Source organism: Pteropus vampyrus, unplaced genomic scaffold (assembly GCF_000151845.1).
Source record: "Pteropus vampyrus isolate Shadow unplaced genomic scaffold, Pvam_2.0 Scaffold47, whole genome shotgun sequence".
In the NCBI taxonomy this organism is placed as follows: domain Eukaryota; kingdom Metazoa; phylum Chordata; class Mammalia; order Chiroptera; family Pteropodidae; genus Pteropus; species Pteropus vampyrus.
The window spans coordinates 6,543,236-6,565,024 of NW_011888828.1; the positions used below are offsets into that span (position 1 = coordinate 6,543,236).

General features: G+C 37.4%; 1 protein-coding gene and 2 pseudogenes across 1 annotated transcript in view; 2 read left to right on the forward strand and 1 right to left on the reverse strand.

Annotated features, from left to right (window-relative positions):
* The window catches only part of LOC105291585, a 13,625-nt pseudogene extending 1,387 nt beyond the window's left edge, over window positions 1-12,238 (forward strand).
* Window positions 1-21,789, forward strand: part of TTC29 (tetratricopeptide repeat domain 29) — a 199,136-nt gene that overhangs the window by 47,966 nt on the left and 129,381 nt on the right. The gene's annotated exons all lie outside the window — the stretch shown is intronic.
* On the reverse strand, window positions 18,845-18,963 carry LOC111739166 (annotated as a pseudogene).

Sequence of the window (21,789 nt, forward strand, 5' to 3'; positions counted from 1 at the left end):
CCTAAAATAATTTATTCTCCTGATTCATATTTTACATATATGATTAACATATTAGAATGAAGCATGGCCATCAAAACACTTTTTTTATTTCAATACATTAATCATAGGAATACACTTCTAGATTTAAACTAAAACATTCTGACACTATTTATATATCAATCATAAATCATTCAGAAACCTGAATAGGTTACATAGTATTATTTAATACATCTACTTCCACAATCTATTGGTTTTAAGTGAAACACTTCAATTGCTCAGTAATCACAAATATTAACTTCGTAAATAAAGGCAAAAAATGATTGACATTACAAAGAAAAAGGCATACATCCGGCACAAGTTTGATTTTACTTATTATATCCAGTGCTACCTCAGATTATAAATACTTATATGTGTGCATTGAGGGCCAAAGGTATATAGAGCATGCAGTCTCCATACCTATATATCTATCAATATTTGTATGAAAAAATCAAAGCAACATAAATGAAGCCTTGCATAGTGAATTTATCAAACTGAAATTACATTTCAAGAAAAGTCAAATATACATTTGAAATCACAAGTTTTTATTTTCTGCATAACCTAAGTTTAAGGTGGGTCTAGCATCAGCCCCTTTTAAAGGATAATTGGAAATGGTGACAGGTTACCTGGAGTAGATGTGTTAAGAATTAATGGGCCCCTGAAGAGCTCGGGTGGAAATGAAGACACTGTTCCACTCAGACACCATTTTACAAAATGAAAAACGGGATGGAGAGGGTCTTGCATGGGGCAGATGAGTAGAAATCCTTGCCACAGAAACTGGGCTTCCCCTGGGGCAGAGGGGCGGGGCACTGGACCTGCTTCTCCCAAATCTGCTCTCCCCCCCTCCACCCTGAAATGGCCGTTTTATGAATTCTGAGATTATTGTGCTGGAGACTGAGCTTTTTATCCTTCAGTGCTCCTGGAGGTGGAGGAAGGTGATGGTGTCAAAGGTCTGGTTGAAAGGGTCAGAGCTGAGGTCCTGTCCCATGCAGGGAAAGAATGAGATGATGCTAAGTGTGGGCCTGGACCGTCAGGAAAGGCTGCAGACAAAGGAAACCAGTTTTGCAACTCTTCAGAGTTTCTCCCTTTGGCCAACTCTTTACCTACAAATTTGTCTCTTAGAAATGTTATACAGATTATAAAATAGAAAGAGTGATGAATTCTTTGGAAGAAAGATAAGCAAGAATTCCACTATGACCACATTTTGAAAGATTATGAAAAATGGAGGAAAGTACCATGTTTTGCATGTAAAACATAACATTAATTCAGAATTTTACTAACAGTTTTCTTTTATTGACATGGTACTAATGTGTTATATGTTAGAAGAGTAAACAAAAAGGTGAAGAGAATGGTAAGAGAATTCTTTTGGAGGACCTCAGTGCCTTGTGTTTACTCACAAAAGTTGCCATTTGTGAAAAGGGCGTCAGAGGGTAGAAAAAACATGCTGACTCTAGTGTTAGATGTCTCCCCACATACTACTTTTTTAGTCCTCAACTCTGAGGTAGCTATTATTATTTGCAGTTTATAGTTGGAAAAGCCATAGAAAATTTAAGTAATACGCCTAAGCTAGTATTTTGTATAGCTAGTTAACTGGTCGAGCCCCCAAATCCAAAACCAAGTCCCCCAGATGCCAACACTCCAGTTTTTTTCCACAGCAATAGTTAAGGGTCCCAGGACGTGTAAAATCAGGCCTGGTGAGGCCTCTGCCTACAAACACATTGATAACGGTTAATTTGAATGATTGTGACATATCTATTATGGCAGTTACATTTTTCAATACCAATTTTAAAGTCTAAAGTTTCCAAAGGAAATTTTCTGCAAATATTTTAGATCCCCGTTTGTAAGTTTCCATTTGTCTTGGCTGGGAAAAGAGAGTTCTTTGAAAAAGATGTTTTTACTTCCACTAGTGGCCTCCTTGCTTTGTAGTTATCAAAAGAGTTAAAAGACCTTTTCTGAAAGGTTTTCTTAGAATTTTAGTATGTAAATGTCTTCCACTCACTGATCCCTAATGCACTTTTATTTTCAGAGTCTAAGAAATTTCCTAGAAACACACTTTTCCAAGGAGCCTGACACCATCCCTCAGGTACTTATGGAACGGGAATTGCAAACACACAGCCCTTGCACCTTGGGGTTATCAAAACGTGAAATATCTTTCAAATTAGGTTATTTGGTAACCTAAGCCGTTTAATATGAGAATTTCAGAGACAACTCCTTGACTAACTCTTCAAATATATTTGAAATCGTTAAGATGAAGCACAATGTACCTACTAAAGCTGATTTCTTCAAAAGCTCTTAACCTAAATGTGAAAGCCCCTTGCTAAGGACATTTTGCTAAAAGCAATTCTTGGCATTATGGCCAGGTAACAGCCTCGAGTTGTAAACAATGTAAATCAATCTAATTTGTACCTATTAACAATATTATAACAGGGTAATGAGTTTCAGACTCTTGTTCCATTCCACAAGCTGGACCATGGGGTTTTGCTATTAAAACTTAATGACAGTGATCTTTTTCTTCAAATGTGGAAGAAAAAAATTTAATTAATTAGTAGATTTCTCTCTGCTAAACTTTTTAACCTTCGTATTTTTAAAGCTTTCTCTATATGAGACTTTAGTATAAAATATTATCTCATTCAGAACTAAATTATTCGGAATTTGTTGTTTTGATATTTTATCATGTTTCACATTAAGACTTTTAATTGTTTGACTCGTTGAATACATCTGGGACTCACGGATGTAGGGGACTAAGAAACTGGCACCTAATTTTTTAAACATAACGGGCCACAGATGTGTATTTAATCAACTGTCAGAAATACACTTTTATATCACACAGCATAAAATGTTCTAATCACATTTCTATAAATGGTAAATTATAAATAGCATTCTCTAACATGTTTATCAATCAAATGGGGAAGCAAAGAAAGGGCCAATGGTATAGATTTATCCAGTGGAATCCCAGAGAAGCCTCAGGAACAACTGAGGGCTCCTGGGCTGGGCCTGTCCTGGGCAGGCCTAGACCAAGGGGTCAGGTCGGAGGACTGGACAGTCACACTCCAGCCAGGCGATGCACTGGGTTTGCTCTCTCAGCGAAGTGCCATGAGTAAATAACATGAATATAATTGCCAGAATTTGGCCCGTATGAATCTCAATAAGTTGGATCATCAAGAATCAAGAAAAATCATATTATACACGATGACAGTACAAAATAATAGAAAGAATTCTATTGTAAAATACATGAAAAGGAAGTCTAATAAGAAAGGAATATTTCATTAAATGGGAGGGAAATGGTCATTGTTAACTCTTTGAAGAACTGATAGGGAAATTCGAGACCATTTTTCTACATATCTGGAAAGATCTTTAAATTGTACCCGACTTAAAATTTTAAAAAAAAATTTCTAAAGCTGGTATTGTCTGCTTTTGTTTGCCAAGCATTATGATTCTTATAGAACATGCAAATTCAACATAAGATTCCAGGATTCACTCCTTAACTTCTAGTTATCACAACAGTGATTAGGAGCTGAAAAGAGCCATCTAATAAAATGGGCAGAGGGGTGGGTGGTAGGAGCATGTATTAAGATTCAAGCCTGTGAAACAAAGTATTTGAGTGTCTCATTCAGCCTCAGCAGTACAGCAAGTCAGAGGAACTGAAAATAGGACCAATTCTTCTAGCAAGTGCCTGGGGGAGCTCTCCTAGTTAGCTTTCTAAATGGCCAGGAAGACAATTGAAAGGATGTGAATGAGATGAAATCAGCAAATAGAATTCTTTAAAATCAAAGTATACTGTAAGCAGAAAAATTAAACTAATGAATGCAATTCTCTTGGCTGTAAGTTTTAATCCCCTCCCACATTTTTCTTATGCCTTCTCTATATGAGACTTTAGTGTAAAATAGTATCTCATTCAGAACTAGATTTTTAGGATGAGATGGTTTGGTTTTGATGACTAAACAAAATTATTTGTTGGAAACTGAGCTGACATTTATTCTTCAGTGTGTCCTATCATTTAACAATAAAGCATTGTTAAATGATAGGGTAAATGAACGCATGCTCTGTGTATGGGATTTTGAAGAGTAGAGGGACGGTGGTTTGGAAGGTAGAATATTAGTACTACCTCAAAAGTGTCATAAGTAAATTTGTTTGTTTTTTTTTTCCTATTTCTACTGCTACTACCTCATTCCAACTTTTATCATCTATCACATAAACTCTTGCAGTGGCCACTAGTAGCTTCTTGGCTTTCCTGCATTCACTCTTGCTCCTTACATTCTGTTCTCCATGGAGAAGCCAAACTAATATTTTGAAAATATGAATTAGATCATGGCGTGCTCCTGCTTAAAACCCTTTGATGGCCTCCTATAGCATTTAAGGTACAATCTGACCACCTCACCTGGCACATGCCTAACTTCCTTATATTTTATCCTTTACTATTTGCCTTCACCAGTGTGCTCACATTACACTTACCTTCTTTCTATTCCTTGTATGTGTCAAACTTATTTCTACTTAGGCTCTTTGTACTTGCTGTTCCCTCTACCTGGTAAGCACAGATGCTTGGCAAGCATGCTCCTTCTTATCACAAAAGCCTCAGCTTACATCTCCTCTTTGGAGAAGAATTCTCTGACCACTCATCCAAAAGAGCACCAATGTCCAGGTAGGTGCTCCATAGGACATCATCACTCTGATTATTTTCATCATTTGGCGCTTATTGCCATCTGCTGTTTCCTTGTTTACTTCTTTATTGTTTGTCTCCCCTGCATTAAGTAGTAAGTATCATGAGAACTTATTCAAACATGTTTCCCCAAGAACCAGACAGTCTGGCATTTAATAAGAGTTCGGTAAATGATTGTTGAAAACAATGAACAAATGTGTTGTCTTGGATTGTGAAAGATTCATGATAGAGAATTTTGATGAAGAATGGATTGTTCTGTGGGTTTACATGTACTTCTATGCATGTTCCAAATGCAAAAATAACAAATTAATACAAGGGGAGAATCAGTTAAGCAAGAGTGTTTGTGGTATAAGGTAGGCAACGCGATGCCTTCATTAATAGAATTCTTTTCTTTTCCTTTTTGGAATGCTCGTCAGACAGGAACCATTTAAATTTTATTTGGGCATATGTAAAATTTGAAGTTTTCAAGTGGCTATTTTCTCTTAATTTCTGACTCGCTTTGCAAAATCTATGGTGTTTTAGCGTGATTCTTTCCATCCAGTCTAGGCAGGATGTTTTCCTGTGTTTCAGGTTTATACAATGGATGACAAATAAACAGCTATTGTGTCGGGAGCTAGCATATTCCTAGGCAGGTGTTATAATAGGAAGGAGTGGGGGTGATGAAGTGGGAATCTGTCCACCCACACTGGTTGGAAAACCTACTTTAAAACTCACCCAGCGCCAACTGAGCTTAATATGGTTGTTACAGGGAGTATGTGCACTGTGATGGCAATGTGTCAGGCCTAATTGGGACCTTCTGAGAGCTAAGAGGATGTGAAATTCTAGCAAGAAAATGTTAATCCAGTCATAAACACTGTATTCACAGGAAAACTTCCCTTCAGCCCTCCCTGCCTTTCTTACTTAGCTATTCAAGGGAAATGATCGGTGCATGCAAACTTATAAAAATTTAAACTATTTGGATGCTTTTGGAAATGATTTACAGAACTCAACTAAGCAAAAAAATTCCTCCATGAAAATGAGATACTTAATAGGTATTGCTGACTCCTGCTCATGTAAGGACAGGTCCAGCCAGTTAGAAAACTACTTGGATTTACAGGAGTGACATTTGCAGGTGATTCAAATTCAAACCAAGCCTACCTTGTGAACGTTAGTCCAAGGAATTCACAGCTCCTTACATTAGCCCTAATTTCCAGTTTCAGGTAAATGTTCACCAATCCATTTCTGGAACATTGAATGGAAAGTAATGTAAGAAAGAAATCTCTCATTCTCTGACTTAGAGGGAAGCTGGGGAGGGGTGGAAGGTTGTCTAAGTCGATATGATCAATCCTAGTGTCATTAACACCCAGGGAGAGCCATTCCCTCTAAGGGGCTGGCCAAGTTTAAGATCTACATGTCTTGCTAGAATGGAAACATAGGGTCAAGGTACTTCTTAGACCGTGAAATAACTGTAGGTGTCATGACCTTCATTTCACCTTGCTAGCTGACAAATAATGAACAAGAAAAGCAATAACTCATACATACAAAGAAAGTTTCCACCCATCACTTGTTTGTCATCCAGTGCAGTCCAACATGAAAAGAGTCTGCGATCAATAAACTTTGATGCCTATAAAGATTAAGTGAATAAAGCAAGAGACCTTAGGGAAATGTACTTTATATGCCTCTCCTTTTTATTTGAAAACAAAACAAACTCTAACAGATTTCATTGGGTATCTAGATATATTGAGGTATTTTGATGAAATTGTTGAATATTTTTTATCTTGGCTTGATTTGCGCTAACATTTATTGATCATGTACCATGTGCTAGATACTATCCAAGTGCTTTACATACATTAACTCATTTAATTCTTACAACTCCAAGAAATACATATATCACACCCATTTTCAGACAAGGAAGTACACAAGGTCACATGGCTTTAAAATTACAGCACTCTAATAAAAACAAAATATCACTTGATTAATCATTTTCAAAAAAGGACTTGAGCAAAACTGGAGGAAATATTTTGACTTGTAAGAATTAAGAGTTTCAGGCTAGACTACTTAGGAACATACATTGGGAGCTATGAGGGGGAAGAGAACACCTTCCCAGACTTCAGTGTGCCTTTCAGACCTGGGATATGAGCACTGATTAATCAGACGCCAGAGTTTCTAATAAACATCAGGAATCTTGCAGTCGCACCTCTTCTCCTGCTGTCTACAGGGAAGCGAGGCCTTGGTTAACAGTGCTGTCCTTAACCGCACGCCCCTGTATCCTATTAGTTGTTTACATACATATTTGCTTCGTTTTGTATAAATAGTTTATCAAGGGCTGCAGGGGGAGCAATGTGGAAAGAGCTCTTCTATGAGATCATTTGCTTTCCTGCATCGTGTATGTAACTTACGAGTAATTGAGTAATTTTCTTATCAGTTATACTTAGGACAAAGTAGGGGGGATGTATCCTGCCAGCTTCCCCAGAAGCAATTCCTGGTTTATCCAGATTTCTTCCAGGTCATCTCCAAAGATCTGTCTACTTGTGTTTTAGTTCACCAGTGTTTTATTTATGGCTTCTCACTGAAGCCAGGCAGTAAATAAAAGGGCCCCTATGTTTTGTGGTAATTTCCCCTTTCAAAACTTCATGCTCAAAGAGAATTGACTGCAAAGTGTCAGGTAACCTTTAGCTGAGGCTTAACAAGCAAGTACCATACTATGAACAGAAAGTAGGTTTATCGGACATTAGTACAGAACCACAGACAGTGTCTTAAGTCTTTCTCAAATAGTCAAAGTTAGAATCAGGCCTATTATGAAATAACTCTTAAAAAATTCCCTGGGGGAATTTGATTTTGTTTCTTATAATTTTTCCTTCCCTGGTGAAACTTATACAGAAGTAGCAAACATTATTTTTCATTTCTGCCATATTCAGCTCAGTAGGAAATAATGTCAGCCAGACATTAACTCCCGCCTTGTTCATACTAAAGTGTGCTCATTATCTGTCATGCCAGCTCTAAACTTATTCAAGAAGGGAAAAAAAAAAGATCTCAGCATGAAACTCATTCTGACTATAGAGAGCCCCATGAACTGTGTTTAAAAATTCAGCAGAAAATGTCCTCATTCCATACACGAAATTCTTTTTTATAAATGCTTAAGGCCTTGAATTTTAGGAGCCGCTTTTATGATTGTTTTTAGGGAATCTATGAAATCAAGAAAAGATGCTACTATAGGTGGCATTGTCTCAGAATATGGCATTATCCTGATTAAGAAAAGCATGGAGCTGCTAGCAATCTTTGCTGGATTTCATACAAATAATGAATTCTTTTAACATTGTCTTATAATACATACTTCTGAAACTGTTGAACCAGCTGGCAGCAAGTGGGGAATGTTGTAAAACAGTTTCAGACATTGAAAGGACTGGCTCAGTGAGAGCTTTCGTTACCCATACACCCCAGTCTACAGTCACACACAACCCATGTCCCCCAGCGGAGCAGAGGGCTGCCGTAGTGAGGACTCTAATTGGCAGAATAACGTATTCAAGGACAGAGTGTCAATGCTACTCAGTTGCTCCATCGTCAGTAATAAATGTAGACTTTTCTTTCGTTTGGACTTGCTCTCCTAAAATCATTTCAGGCTTTGGTCACATGCTTTAAGTACATCTCTATCAAGGCCCTCTAAAAGACTGGCCCAGATTTTCCTCTTTGTTTGGGGTGTGAGGTAGGCCACAGTTCTCCACAGAGCTAAATGGGTCTGATGTGTTACCTGAGCATCAATGTGAAAAAGGAGAAGCAAAGCTTTGATTTCTAATTGTCCAAGAGGATTGATGAATTCGCCAGACCCTGATTGTTTTCCACAATGACTCACCTGGCACCTTTCTGGATAACAAGGATTCTTTACCCCTTAATACAATTAAATTTTGATAATCTGCAGTGTCCTCCTGAGACGAAAATAATTGATCATGGATTCGCATCGTTCTAGGTCCATAGCAGTGGAAGGGCACAGGGGAGGGGCTCGGGCATGGCTGGGATATAGACTCCCAGACTGTCTACGAAATCAGCATCTCTAGCACAGTAGTTCTCAAACTTGGCTGCACATGTGAATCCCCTGCAGAGCATTTAAAAATCCTCATATCAGCTAAATAAGAATGGAACTCAGGAAGCAGGATTTTTAAAGCTTCTCGGGTGATTCCAGTGAATAGAAAAGTTGACAAACCAGTGCTGTCTTGCTCTTGCTACTCAAATGAGGTCTTTGAACATGCAGGTTTTAAACTGCAGACTCTCGGGTCCCTTTTCAGACCTACTGAATTAGAATCTATAGTTCAACACGTTCTCAGGTGGTTCATACAAACACTAAAGTTTGAGAAGTATTATAGGGGAATCTGCATTTAAAATAAGCACCCCCCGTGATTCTTAGGGCCACTAAAATTTGAGAAACTCTGATCTAGAATTGTTCTCATTACATGACAGGATGCCACAAGGATCATTATCCCCAGGTTGTGTGATTTCTTACTTGTTTCAAATGAATTCAGTTTTATGTTCAGTAGTTAATTTTTAAATCTTCCTCTTCTCTCTCTACCATTTTCCCCTTCTTCCTTGAATTACTCAAACTCCCACCCCCACTGAAGCTACAGAAGGAGAGAATTCCTGAGCAGACACAGGTTAAGGAAACATTTTCAGTACTTCAAGATGTTTAATACTTCGAGGGCACCAACACATGTCTCGTGGCCTTAACAGACACAATTTGACCTTTTGTATAATCTGCCTTTAAAGAATGGCATTTTGTTGTTGTTGTTTTATCTTTTTTTTTTTTTTTAAAGCCTTAAGATTGTGCAACCGAAGGGCAGATTTCAATGACTCAAGTCTGAACAAGAAGGCAGAAATTACTTACCATAAATCTGGGAGGCTGAACCAAGAAGTGAGAGTCAAACTTTATGATATGTGTCATACACATTTGTAACTCTAATTTCGGTAACACGCTAAACTATGGAGGTTTAGGCACACTAATAAATATTTTTGTAATGGCAGACTGTATTGTTCAAATATGGAATCATCCCTTTAAATAAGGGACACTTAGCCATGCGAGTCACTTCCATTTGCTGTTACTCAGTGTCACTGTTAAGACCCTCAACGACCCCTGCATTCCAGATTTCCTCTTAGGTTTCTTCTAAAGCAGTAGAAAGAAGTGATGCCTCAATACCTACACCCATGGCCACTTCTACATTTACCTGGTCATCAGAATATTTGTTCATGTAAAGGGCCCTCTACTTCTATAATAAAACAACTTTTTTTAAGGTTAATTTTTTTTATTTTTCAATTACAGTTGGCATACAATATTATATTAGTTTCAGGTATACAACATAGTTTTTAGACACATAAATGTAACTTACAGAGTTACATATATATAACTTACAAAGTGATCATCCTGATAAGTCTAGTACCCATCTGATACCATACATAGTTATTACAATATTGTATAATAAAACCTCTTGAAATATTAAAAATGTTTACTTGACCTCACTGTAGGAAGAAACACCAGATATTTCTTTGGAGGTCCAGTATGTAACACAGTGAGTGTCTGGCTCATGGTGTCACTCAATAAATTCTTATTAAATTGACTTAAAAACTTTTTGTTGCTGAAATGAAACATAGTACAGACTAATGGGTGTTACATAGCCTCTCACATTCTCCTCTTCACATGCTACGGTATGCTCACTAGAACTTCAATGACTTACTATGTTCACTTCCAAAACTGTCATTTAAAAAAAATCTTATTGGGAATAAAAATTAAGTCATTCGACAACATTGAAACATGCTGTTTGAAAAGATTTTTCAACATTGCTGCTGTGAAAAATGTCACTTAAGTGTTTATATTAAATTCATCATAGAGAAATAAGGTTTTTAAAATCAATTTTCATTTAAAATCAAGACCTACATGTCATACTTTATTTTTAAAAAATACTATGAAAGAAAAAATGTAGCTCATGGAGGAAATAATATCTGGGAGGGGACTTGAAGAGCAGGCAGGTTTTATGTGGGAAGGGGACAAAGATGGAAAGCCAGGTACTGGTCACTGAAATGAGGGGTCATGTCTTACAAGTAATAGGGCCTGGCACATAGTAGGTACTCTGTAAATGGTTAGTGAAGGAGTAAATTAGACAGCTACAGAGATGAAACCCACAGAGACTGTTTAAGGAACCACAAGTCGTCCAGTCTGGATGGTGAATAGGTGAGAGCAGGGTTTCTCAACCTGGTGCTGTTGATAGTTTGTCGTGGAAAGGGATTGCACTGTGTGTTTACGGATGTTCAGCAGGATCACTGACGTGTAGCTACTGGGCACAGGTAACACCTCCCGAGTTGTGATAGCCAAAGATACCTCCAGATATTGCCAAATATCCCCCAAGGAGCAAAATCACCCTGGCTGAGGGCTAGAGAACTGCTGGAAAACAGAGCTGGAGAAGGCACTTAGGATCCCAATATGTGAGATCTGGTATGTCGCACAGGGTATTTACACTTAATTTGATAGACAAAGGGTATTCGCTTAAAATTTCTGGGCTAGGAAATTACAGAATCAGTATTGTGACTTAGGGAGAATAATTTGGCTGTTTGTAGAACAGTTTCCATTTTTGTAAAATGTAAATAAATACTATGTATATTTCATATATATATGTGTGTGTATATATGTGTGTGTGTGTGTGTGTGTGTGTGTGTGTGTATATATATAATAGGTAAATTACTTAACTTCCTTGTACCTCAGTTTTCTCATGTGTAAAATAAAGAGTATCATAGCATTATAATGAGAATTAAATGAGGTAATTCACATATAGTACTTAGAAGATGCCTGGTACATTTTAAGTGAAAAATATATTCTTTTGTTGTATTGTTGATATTGCTTATCAAAAAACAAGGCACTGTTGTTGTGCAAACAACTTTAAATCATTTTTGAAGTGTATCTACCATTTCTCATAAGAATCAATATCAAATAATTTATTCCAGAGCTAAATCCAAGTAGAATCAAAATAATCACACCTAAAGGGATTGCTATTCCCGTTTCTCCCTAAATCCTGGGTTAAAAGCTAGTAAAACCACACTTAACCTGCAGAGGTGGCAGCCATCCCTTCTTCAGCATCACAGCTGCCCTCAGACCCCTCGCGAAGCCCAAGATCGTCAAAAAAGAGGACCAAGAAGTTCATCTGGCACCAGTCAGACTGACATGTCAAAATTAAGGGTAACTGGTGGAAACCCAGAGGCATTGACAATAGAGTGCGCAGAAGATTCAAGGGCCAGATCTTGATGCCCAACTTTGGTTATGAGAGTAACAAGAAAACAAAGCACATGCTGCCCAGTGGCTTTCGGAAGTTCTTGGTCCACAGTGTCAATGAGCTTGAGGTGCTGCTGAGTTGCAACAAATCTTACTGTGCTGAGGTGGCTCACAGGGTCTCCTCAAAGAACCGCAAAGCCATTGTGGAAAGAGCAGCCCAACTGGCTATCAGAGTCATCAGTCCCAATGCCAGGCTGCACAGTGAAGAAAATGAATAGACAGCTTGTGTGCACATTGTATTTGTGTTCATAAAACCATAAAATTCTAAAAAAAAAAAAAAAAAAGAAAGAAAGAAAAAAGGGGAGAAAATGTTAAGAAAAAGAAAATTGAGTTTCAGGCTGCTTCTCAAATACATATCGGAGTGCCCAGAAACCAGGTAAAGACAGACTGAAGGCAACAGCCTAAAACTGCTCTCAGGGGCAACTTTGAATGGGTCGGCTTCCACATGTAATTGCTAACAAGCCACAGGTGCCAAGCCACGTGAGCTGGTGATAGCCTGATTTTGAGAAGAGAAATGACAATTCTTTACCCGTCATTCATCCGAAGGTACGTTTGTCATCTCTCATAGCACAGAGCAAGTTACCTTTTTATTAGTGGCTTTGGAAATATTTTTGCAGATGAGCAGCAGCATCATCCTTATCTGCAAAACTGTGTGTAAATGAGAATATACAGGATAGAAGAAATGCGATCTGCCTGCCAGGAGAATGGAAGCTGTGCATTTCATTTGAGCTCTCAGGCAGTGAGATTAGGGATCCCTTCCTGCCTGCCTGTCTCTTTGTACTGACCAAAATGATGGGCCAATGCACCTCTCCCATCTGACTTTCTTTTTTTCTTCCCTCTTTCTCTGACCTTCTAACCTCAGCACTTGAAATAGAGAAAATACTTTAAAGGTTCAAAGTATGAAATCAAGTTAACTTTATTGGTTTTCTTAATGATACATCCTTACAGTTTGAAGCTTTCAAAATGCTTCGCCACGAGTTATCTTGCTTCAGCCCTACCGAAGCACTTAAGATAAACAGCACAAATATTATCTACATTTTACAGAAGGAAACTGGAGTTCAGTGAGGTTAAATGCCTTGTCCATGGACATGATGGAAGTTGAGACTACAAGGCAGGTTTTCTGCCTCACAGTCCCAACTCTGTGACTGTGGACAAGTCTCTGAATCATTCTTTACCACAATGTCCAACAACATTTCTGTACCTATTCCTTTTTAATTCCAGCAAGAATCGCATATAAAATTAATATACTTACAGGAATAATGAGACCCTTCTCATCCTTTGACTGATTTTCTTTAGAAGACTCTTGCTTGGTTTCTGTGCCTTTAGTCATGACCCCTTTAAATCCTTCACCACCTACCACTATCAGATTCATCCTCTCCCCGACAACATTTTGGCAGGATTCCATCACTTTTCTGCTATTTTCAGTAGCTTTTCCAGCCTCATCTTGTACTTAAGATTTGTCCTTTTCATCTTATCTTTGACCACAATCTAGACCAAAGCTTTTATTTTCTTTTCCCAGTGTAGGTGAGATTTACAACAGGCTCTAACATGGAGATGAAAACATGGTCTAAGTGTCCAATACCTATTTTCCGTCCTTCTTCTAGGTTAGTTCCTCTATTTTTGTGGTAGGAAAAGGGGGCAGGAGAGAACTTTTTAAAAAAATATTTATTTTTCAATTATAGTTGATACTCAATATTATTTTATATTAGTTTCAGGTGTACAGCAGAGTGGTTAGACATTTAAATAATTTATGAAGTAAATCTCCCCATTAGTCTAGTACCCACCTGGCACCATACATAGTTATTACAGTATTATTGACTGTATTTCCTATGCCGTACTTCACATCCCCATGACTATTTCGTGACTACCAGTTTGTACTTCTTAACCCCTTCACCTTTTTCATCTAGCCCTACAACTCCCCTTCCATCTGGCAATCACTAGATGGGATTTCTGAGTCTGTTTTCATTTTGTTTGTTCTGTATTTTGTTCTTTAGATTCCATATATAAATGAAATCATATGGTATTTGTCTTAGTCTGACTTATATCACTTAACATAATGCCCTCTAGTTGCATCCATGTTGTCACAAGTGGTAAGATTTCATTTTTTTTTATGGCTGAGTAATATTCTATTGTATATATGTACCACATCTTCCTTATCAATTATCTACTGATGGACACTTAAATTGCTTTCATATCTTGGCTATTGTGAATAGAACTGCGGTGAACATAAGGGTGTATATATCTTTAGAATTAGTGTTTTCATTTTCTTTGGTTAAGTACCCAGAAGTGGAATCGCTGGATCATAAGGTTCTATATTTAATTTTTTGAGGAATCTCCAAACTTTTTTCCATAGTGACTGTACCAATTTGCAATTCCACCAACAGTGTACAAGGGTTTTTTTTCCTCCACATCCTCGCCCACATTTATTTTTTGATATTGATGATGATGGCCATTCTGAGATGTGTGAGGTGATATCTCATTGTGGTTTTAATCTGCATTTCTCTGATCATTAGTAATGTAAGCATCTTTTCATCTGTCTGTTGGTCATCCATATGTCCTCTTTGGAAAAATGACTATTCAGGTCTTCTGCCCATTTTCTAATTGGATTGTTTGGGTTGTTTTCGGTGTTGAGTCGAATGAGTTCTTTATAAATTTTGGGTATTAACCCCTTATCATTGGCAGATATCTTCTCTCATTCAGTGGTTGTCTTTTCATTTTGTTGATGGTTTCTTTTGCTGTACAAAAACTTATTAGTTCGATGTAGTACCATTTGCTTATTTTTTTCTTGTGTTTCCCTTGTTCAAGAAGATACATCAGAAAAAAATATCACTAAGAACAATGTCAGAAAGTTTACTGCCTATGTTTTCTTCTAGGAGTTTTATAGTTTTGGGTCTTACATTTAAGTCTTTAATCCATTTTGAGTTTATTCTTGTATATGGTGTAAGAAGGTGGTCCAGTTTCATTTTTTTGCATTTATTCGTCCAGTTTTCCCAACATCATTTATTGCATAGACTGTCTTTACTCCATTGTATAGCCTTGCCTCCTTTGTCCTAGATTAAATGACTATATAGGCGTGGATTTATCTCTGTGCATGAGAGGACTATTTTGAGTTTTGGAAATGTGCATTACTTATGATAGTGGTTTCTAGACTATACATTTGCCAAAATTCAAAGAATTTTTATATCTCAGAAAAGCTAATTTAAAATATTTTAGCAACATTTTTGGTGTGGTATGCTACTATGAAAGATTTTCTCTAGAACTCCAGATATTGCTGGAAATGGAAATTACTGTTTGATTTTTTTTTTAATAGGAATTTTTTAGCAGTGCACCTATAGACAGAGGAACCATCTCAATAAATATATAAAGCCCCCACCTGGAGATGTGTTCATACTTTGGGCTTCACTAAGGAATGGGTACCTACATTTAGGCACATGAGTTCTACCTGAATGCACTCACTGATTTTTACAGTGGGTAAGACAGATCCATTGAAGGTACATGTACAGATGTGCAGTGATTCTGATGCAATGTCCGTATTTATATCCTTGCTATAAAATGTCCTTCCATCTCAACCCTGTATTGAGTTATCATCTGTCACTCAGATTCATCACAATCCAACCAGGATTCTGATCTCACAGTTCTTTTCTTTTTTTAGTTTAGGGACCTTTGGTCCCACTCATCTAGGAACCTCCCTCATGAGATCACCCACTACTGCATCATCTCCAGACCCTTGATCTGTTCTAAAATCAAGATGAATTCAAACTCATTAAACCTGCAAATAATTGTATGTAGCACTGCACTAGATGTTGGAAAATATGGAAAGAAATCTGAAAATTTCCGTCTTCAAATAATTAAAAAATATAGCTAGAGAGTTAAAATAAAAGGCATAAAGAGTTAAATATTAATGAAAGATACAGATAAAAGTTTATAAAAGAGATGCCAAAAAACAGCACATGATTAATTGCCTTGTGAATTGTGTAGACAACAACTGCTGCCAAAGTTTGGAGCAGTCTGTTTATTCATGTCGCCTCTGCCATTCCGCCTGACCCACCAAAGCTCCTCTGTGGTCTCTAACCAACCATTCCTCAGATATCCTCCCAGTTCGCTAACTTTCTTCTCACAGTTTAACTCTTTGTCCGGGCAAAGATTTTGATTCTCGGTGAGCCTTTTCAGACTTGCCTTCACTATTATCTGAGAATTATTTGCTCATCTGCTGAGCCCTATGAGTCCACCTATAATCCTGCACTAGCGTGATTGTTTGTCCTTTGTTCTGACCACACTCTTTAGCCCATCCCTTCAATCATCTTCGTGGTAAATAATCTGAAATCATCTCATGGACAAGTCATCTATATCCAAGATTTCACTGACTTGTCAATTTGTTTTTCTGGCCCTGCATGTCTTGAGCTCCGGACCCATAACATCAACCTGGATGTTCCTCAGCTAGTCCGGACCAAACGTGTGTGCAGTTCTCCCATTCTTTCTTCTCCACTCACCCCATTTTTCAGTCCATTCCTCCACCTGTATTTTCCATTAACTGTATTTTTCAGTTAATGACACCAGCACCTACCTAATTGTCTTCGGAATCATTTTTGATACATTTCTCTCTTTACAGTCAATTGATTAACAAGTCCTGTCAATTTTGTCTCCTAACTATCCCTAGATTCTGTATCTTCTTCTCTGCTAGGTGTGAATTGTTCGATTGCCTTAGTCCAAGTCTTCATCGTCTTTCTCCTACCTGGACTCTTGCAGAAGCATGTGAACTTCCATTTTTTTTTAAAGGTTTTTTTTTTTATAGTGATTTTCAACAAAACCACATCCCTCTGTTGTGGGGAAGGGGTTTAGGAGGGGATAGATGACCCACAACTTGTAGCATTAATCTTGAAAGTCTTATCTAATTCTTTACTACTATTGCTGCTGCTGCTGCTGCTGCTGCTGCTGCTGCTACTACTTCTACTACTTCTACTACTTCTACTACTTCTACTACTTCTACTACTTCTACTACTTCTACTACTACTACTACTACCACCAATAATAATAATGCCTTTTAAAGTACATTATAAGCTATGCTCTAAGTGTCTACGTGTATATATTTACCTATATTAATTTACAAAAAGGCTAAATAACATACCCAAGTTCACACAGCTAACAAGTGTTGGTACTGACATTCAAATTCAGAGACCCTCTCTCTAGAGACGGTGCTCTTGACTATAGCATTATGCTGCCCTGTGAGCCCCATTAAATTTCAAATCTTTAAATTTCAGGTCAAACAGGATTACACATTTCCTACCTCTCCTGCTTGCATCCGTTCTTTCTTTTTCCCATCTTACCATTCCACCATTTTCATCCTCTACTTCTGTTATAACCATCACTTCCAGATCCCTGTACACACCCCTGTGCTCTTTCGCACCTCTGCGTCTTCGCCCATGCTGTGCTTTCCGCCATTGTTCTCCTCGGGCACCTACCACATCCCTTCTCCTCCACGTGGGGTCCCCTTCGGTAACTGCCTTAGAGAAACCTCCTCTGTGCTCCTCAAACCATCTAGTTCCTCAGTGTGATTTTCTAGCCACACCCATTTCCTGAAGCGGCTGCTGTCTTCTTCATCCCGGGAGTGAAGGTCTGTTTTATTTATTTGTTTGTTTGTTTGTTTAATTTTTGAAAATTTATTTAATTTTATGGTGACAGTTAATGAAATCTGGTAAGTTTCAGCTATACGTTTTAACAATAAGGCGTATATATAGTTACATTGTGTGTTCACCTCCCATAGTTAGATTTCTTTCCGTCACCACATATTTGACTCCTTTTTCCTGACTACCTCCCCTCTCCCCCTAACCCCTACCCTCTGGTAACCACTAGTCTATTGTCCATGACCATGAGTCTCTGTTTGTTTGTCCTGCTCATTTGTTGCTTTTAAGTTTATATCCCACATGTAAGTGATGGCCTGTGATTTTCAACTTTTTCTGTCTGGCTTATTTCACTTAGCATGACAACCTTGAGGTCCATCCATGTTGCAGCAAGTGGCAAGGTCTCTTTTAGGAAATGGCAGCTGTAGCAATAGCTTCGCAGTTCGGTCACAGCTCCTGCATGTTTACAGGTTGCAGATATGGACTGAATGAATTTTTATAACAATCTAATTAAATGATCTAAGAAACTCGCTTATAATATTAGAAAAATAGCCAGAATACATAATTGAATTTTTACAAAAATGCATAAATCAAAATTCTTATTCATTAAGGCTTGTAAAAAGTAGCCCTGCCATATTACTGGCTGAAATAAGTTTTTATGAATCATTCATTTCATTGAGGTAGATTTATATATACTAAAATGCACAGATCTGCACACTTCAATGAGTTTTGACAAATGCAGACACCTATGTAGTCCACATCCTTAATAAGATATACAAAATTTCCATTTTCTCAGAAAATCCGCTCATGCTCATAACTAGTCAATTCCTGCCCACCCAAAGAAAACTATTGTATTAGGATTTCTTCATATAAGTGATATCATCTAGTAGGCACTCTTTCATGACTGGCCTCTTTTGCTCAGCATAATGTTTTCGAGATTCATTTGTGTTATTGAGTGTATCAATAGCTCGTTTCCTTTTACTGCTGATTGATATACAATTGTATGAGTATCCTATTATTTGTGTATTCTCTAAGTGATGGATATTTGAATTATTTCCAGTTTGGGGTTAATATAAATAATGCTGCCACCAAGAGTTTTGTACAGATCTTTTGTGGACATATGTTTCCATTTCTCTTTAGTAAATGCCTAGAAGTGGAATCGTTGGGTCATGAGATAGGTGGTTAACTTTATATGAAATAGCCAAAAATTTTTTCCAAAGTGGAGGACAATTTTATTTATTTATTTGTTTGTTTGTTTGTTTGTTTGTTTTACACCTACAGCACCTGGTCTTCCTAGGTGGTCTCCCATCCAAGTACTAACCAGGCCCAACCCTGCTTAGCTTCCAAAATCAAACAGGATTGGGCTTATTCAGGGTAGCATGGTCATAGACAGGAGGATAATTTTATACTCCCTTTAGCAATGTGTAAGAATTTGAGGTGCTATAAATCCTCATGAATATTTGGTATTATTTATTTGCTTACTTATTTATTCCCATTCTAGTGAGAGTGTTCAAGTGAGAGTCTGCTTCCAGGTTGCAGACAGCTGACCACTAGGACCATTACATGACAGAGAGCAGAGTTCTCTGGGGTCTCTTTTATAAGGGCACTAATCCTATTCTTGAGAATTTTATCCTCATGACCTAACCACCTCCCAAAGGTCCTGCCTCCAAATACTATCACACTGGACATTAGGGTTTAATTTATGAATTGTCAGGGACAAACATGAAGTCTATTGCACCCCAACAGTAGCAAGAAAGAAGAAGGAGATTCAACCTGAATGAAGGAATACTAGAGGCCTTTTGTTCTACCTGGAGCATGTTAATCTGTGAGTTTTACTTTTCACTGAGAAACTAACTGAACCTGACATATTCCCAAATCATTTTTTTTAATAGGAGGTAAATCGTAGGTAAGTAATCTACTTATTCAGTGTTTCAGGTTTGATGTTCATATGGGATGCTGTGCTCAAGGTGGCTCTCAGCTGGTTGTTTTCAAAGACAAGATATTTAATTGAAGATTACATTTACACAACAACTGCCATTGTTTTGGTCAGCTTGTGAATTAAGAGTCATAGTTCTGAGACCTCTACTTCATAAACACTTCAAAAATTGATTTCTTTTCCTTTAAGATTAGTTCATCACCTAGAAGGACTTGGGAAAAATGTGTAAAAAATATAGACCAACACAGTAAATTGTCAGCTATCTGTAATCAGTATCGTTTTCTCTCCTCTGTACTGTTTTGACACTTATTGATTTACTGACTGTTGCCTTTTATGTGTGTATGCAGCGTTTCCTATAGGGATATAATAATAACAATATATTTGTGAAGTCTTTTTTTGTTTTCACAGCAAACACATCATACATATCATTTCATTTAATCTCTTAACAATTATGAGAAGAAAACATAACAATGAATATTATCCCCATTTTACAAACATAAAAACGGAAGCACTAGAGATCAGATGGAACTATGATAAAAAGCTAGATTTCTTTTCCTTTCTTTTTTTTAAATTAAATTTATGGGGGTGACATTGGTTAATAAAATTATATAGGTTTCAAGTCACACGTCAGATGTGTACTGCATTCTGTGTTCACTGCCCAAAGTTGTTTCCCTCCGTCGTCATGTATTTGATCCCTTAACCCTCATCTCCCCCACTCCCTTTTTTTCCCTCCGAGCCCAGATTTCTTATAGAAGCTATTTAATCATCAGTGTAGCACACACAAAATAGAGTTTTGTAAATTCTATGTTTCTAGAAATATAGATAGAAAATTGATAATCAAGCTCACTGAGGATACATGTTTTATATGGCTATAAGTTTAAGTATCTATATCACAATTATTTTTCAAAAAGAAATATTGTAAAACAGAATTCAGGATTAGACACAAATTGCAGTGAGAGTCAGAAATCAGTCTCTTCTAATCTTATTTGTTAGGTCAGGCTTATGGCATCAAAAATCAGTGTGTTGAATATGGTTTGCAATGAATTTCCCAAAGAAACAAAAATTGATACTTCTGAATCTATTTCACATTCAAATAATGAAGCAAGCTAAACTGCTCATATTTTACCAGATCATTTCAACTTGCTCAGCTCCCAGAGAGCACTGCCAGAGAGTTGGACCACATGGGTTTGCTTAACTTTCTCAGCTTTCTTCTTCTTCTTGACTTTCATCTTCTTTCTTCGCCTTTCCTTTTCTCCATTAAGACCATCCCCCTAGACCACTCCGACTTAAAGAGACTTTTTTTCTCGATTCAGTTTGTGCATTTGGCCAAAGGAAATGGTTGAATTGGCAGAACAGAAAGAATAGAAAAGGAGAGTCAAATGCCAAGTCAATTAGCTTAACCAATGAGGTTAATTTTCTCTTGTCGTTTATTCTATGTGTTGCTTATTTAGGTAGTATGACCACCAAACAGAAGCCTAATAATGTATCTACAAGTTTTATCATGGAGTCAAAATTTCATCAGCACTCACTAATTGATATAAAACAATATTATATTGTAGTGAGCTACATTATTCATAATTGTTCATAATGCTACATTATTATATCCAGATCATACAAGCAATTATGTATCAGAAAGTAGAACCCCATGGCCACTGGTGATGAATTATCACATGGATTTTTTTCTCTAAAATCATCATGGCTAACATTTAGCATTTATTGCATACTGATACTATACTAAGCATTGTACCAAAAGGAAAAATGACACTCATTTCCATACTGTATTTTCTATCTATAATTCATTGAGACAAAAAGAAAAAAACAAATACTCAAACCCACAATAAAACTGCCAGCTCACTCATGTGCTCTGAAGAGAATGTTGAGCAGCATTTGCTGATAGGGCAGGTAGTTGGTTGGAGCTCTGTGGGAGGCCAGATCTGCCTGCCCTCTGCTCAGTTCGTATAATCAGAGACCAGAATATTCTTAACCTTTTATGGATGGATGAACAACAAATTAGGAATTTCTAATTGCCTTCTCTCTGAGGGCTTTCTCTCAACCAAGCAGAGAAGGTATTAGCAGAAGTGTTGTTCATCCAAGATGATGTTAACTCTTTGTGAAATTAAGAGACTTTTATTTGAAAACCGCATCAATAGCTGTAGGCAGAGAATATAAGAAGTGTACTCCAGGCTGTAATAATTGCTGGCTGCCCTGGGAAATGGCTTCAAGGCCAGAGCAGTCATGGCTCCACACAAGCACATCCTCTAATTACTGAAAAACCTGTGTA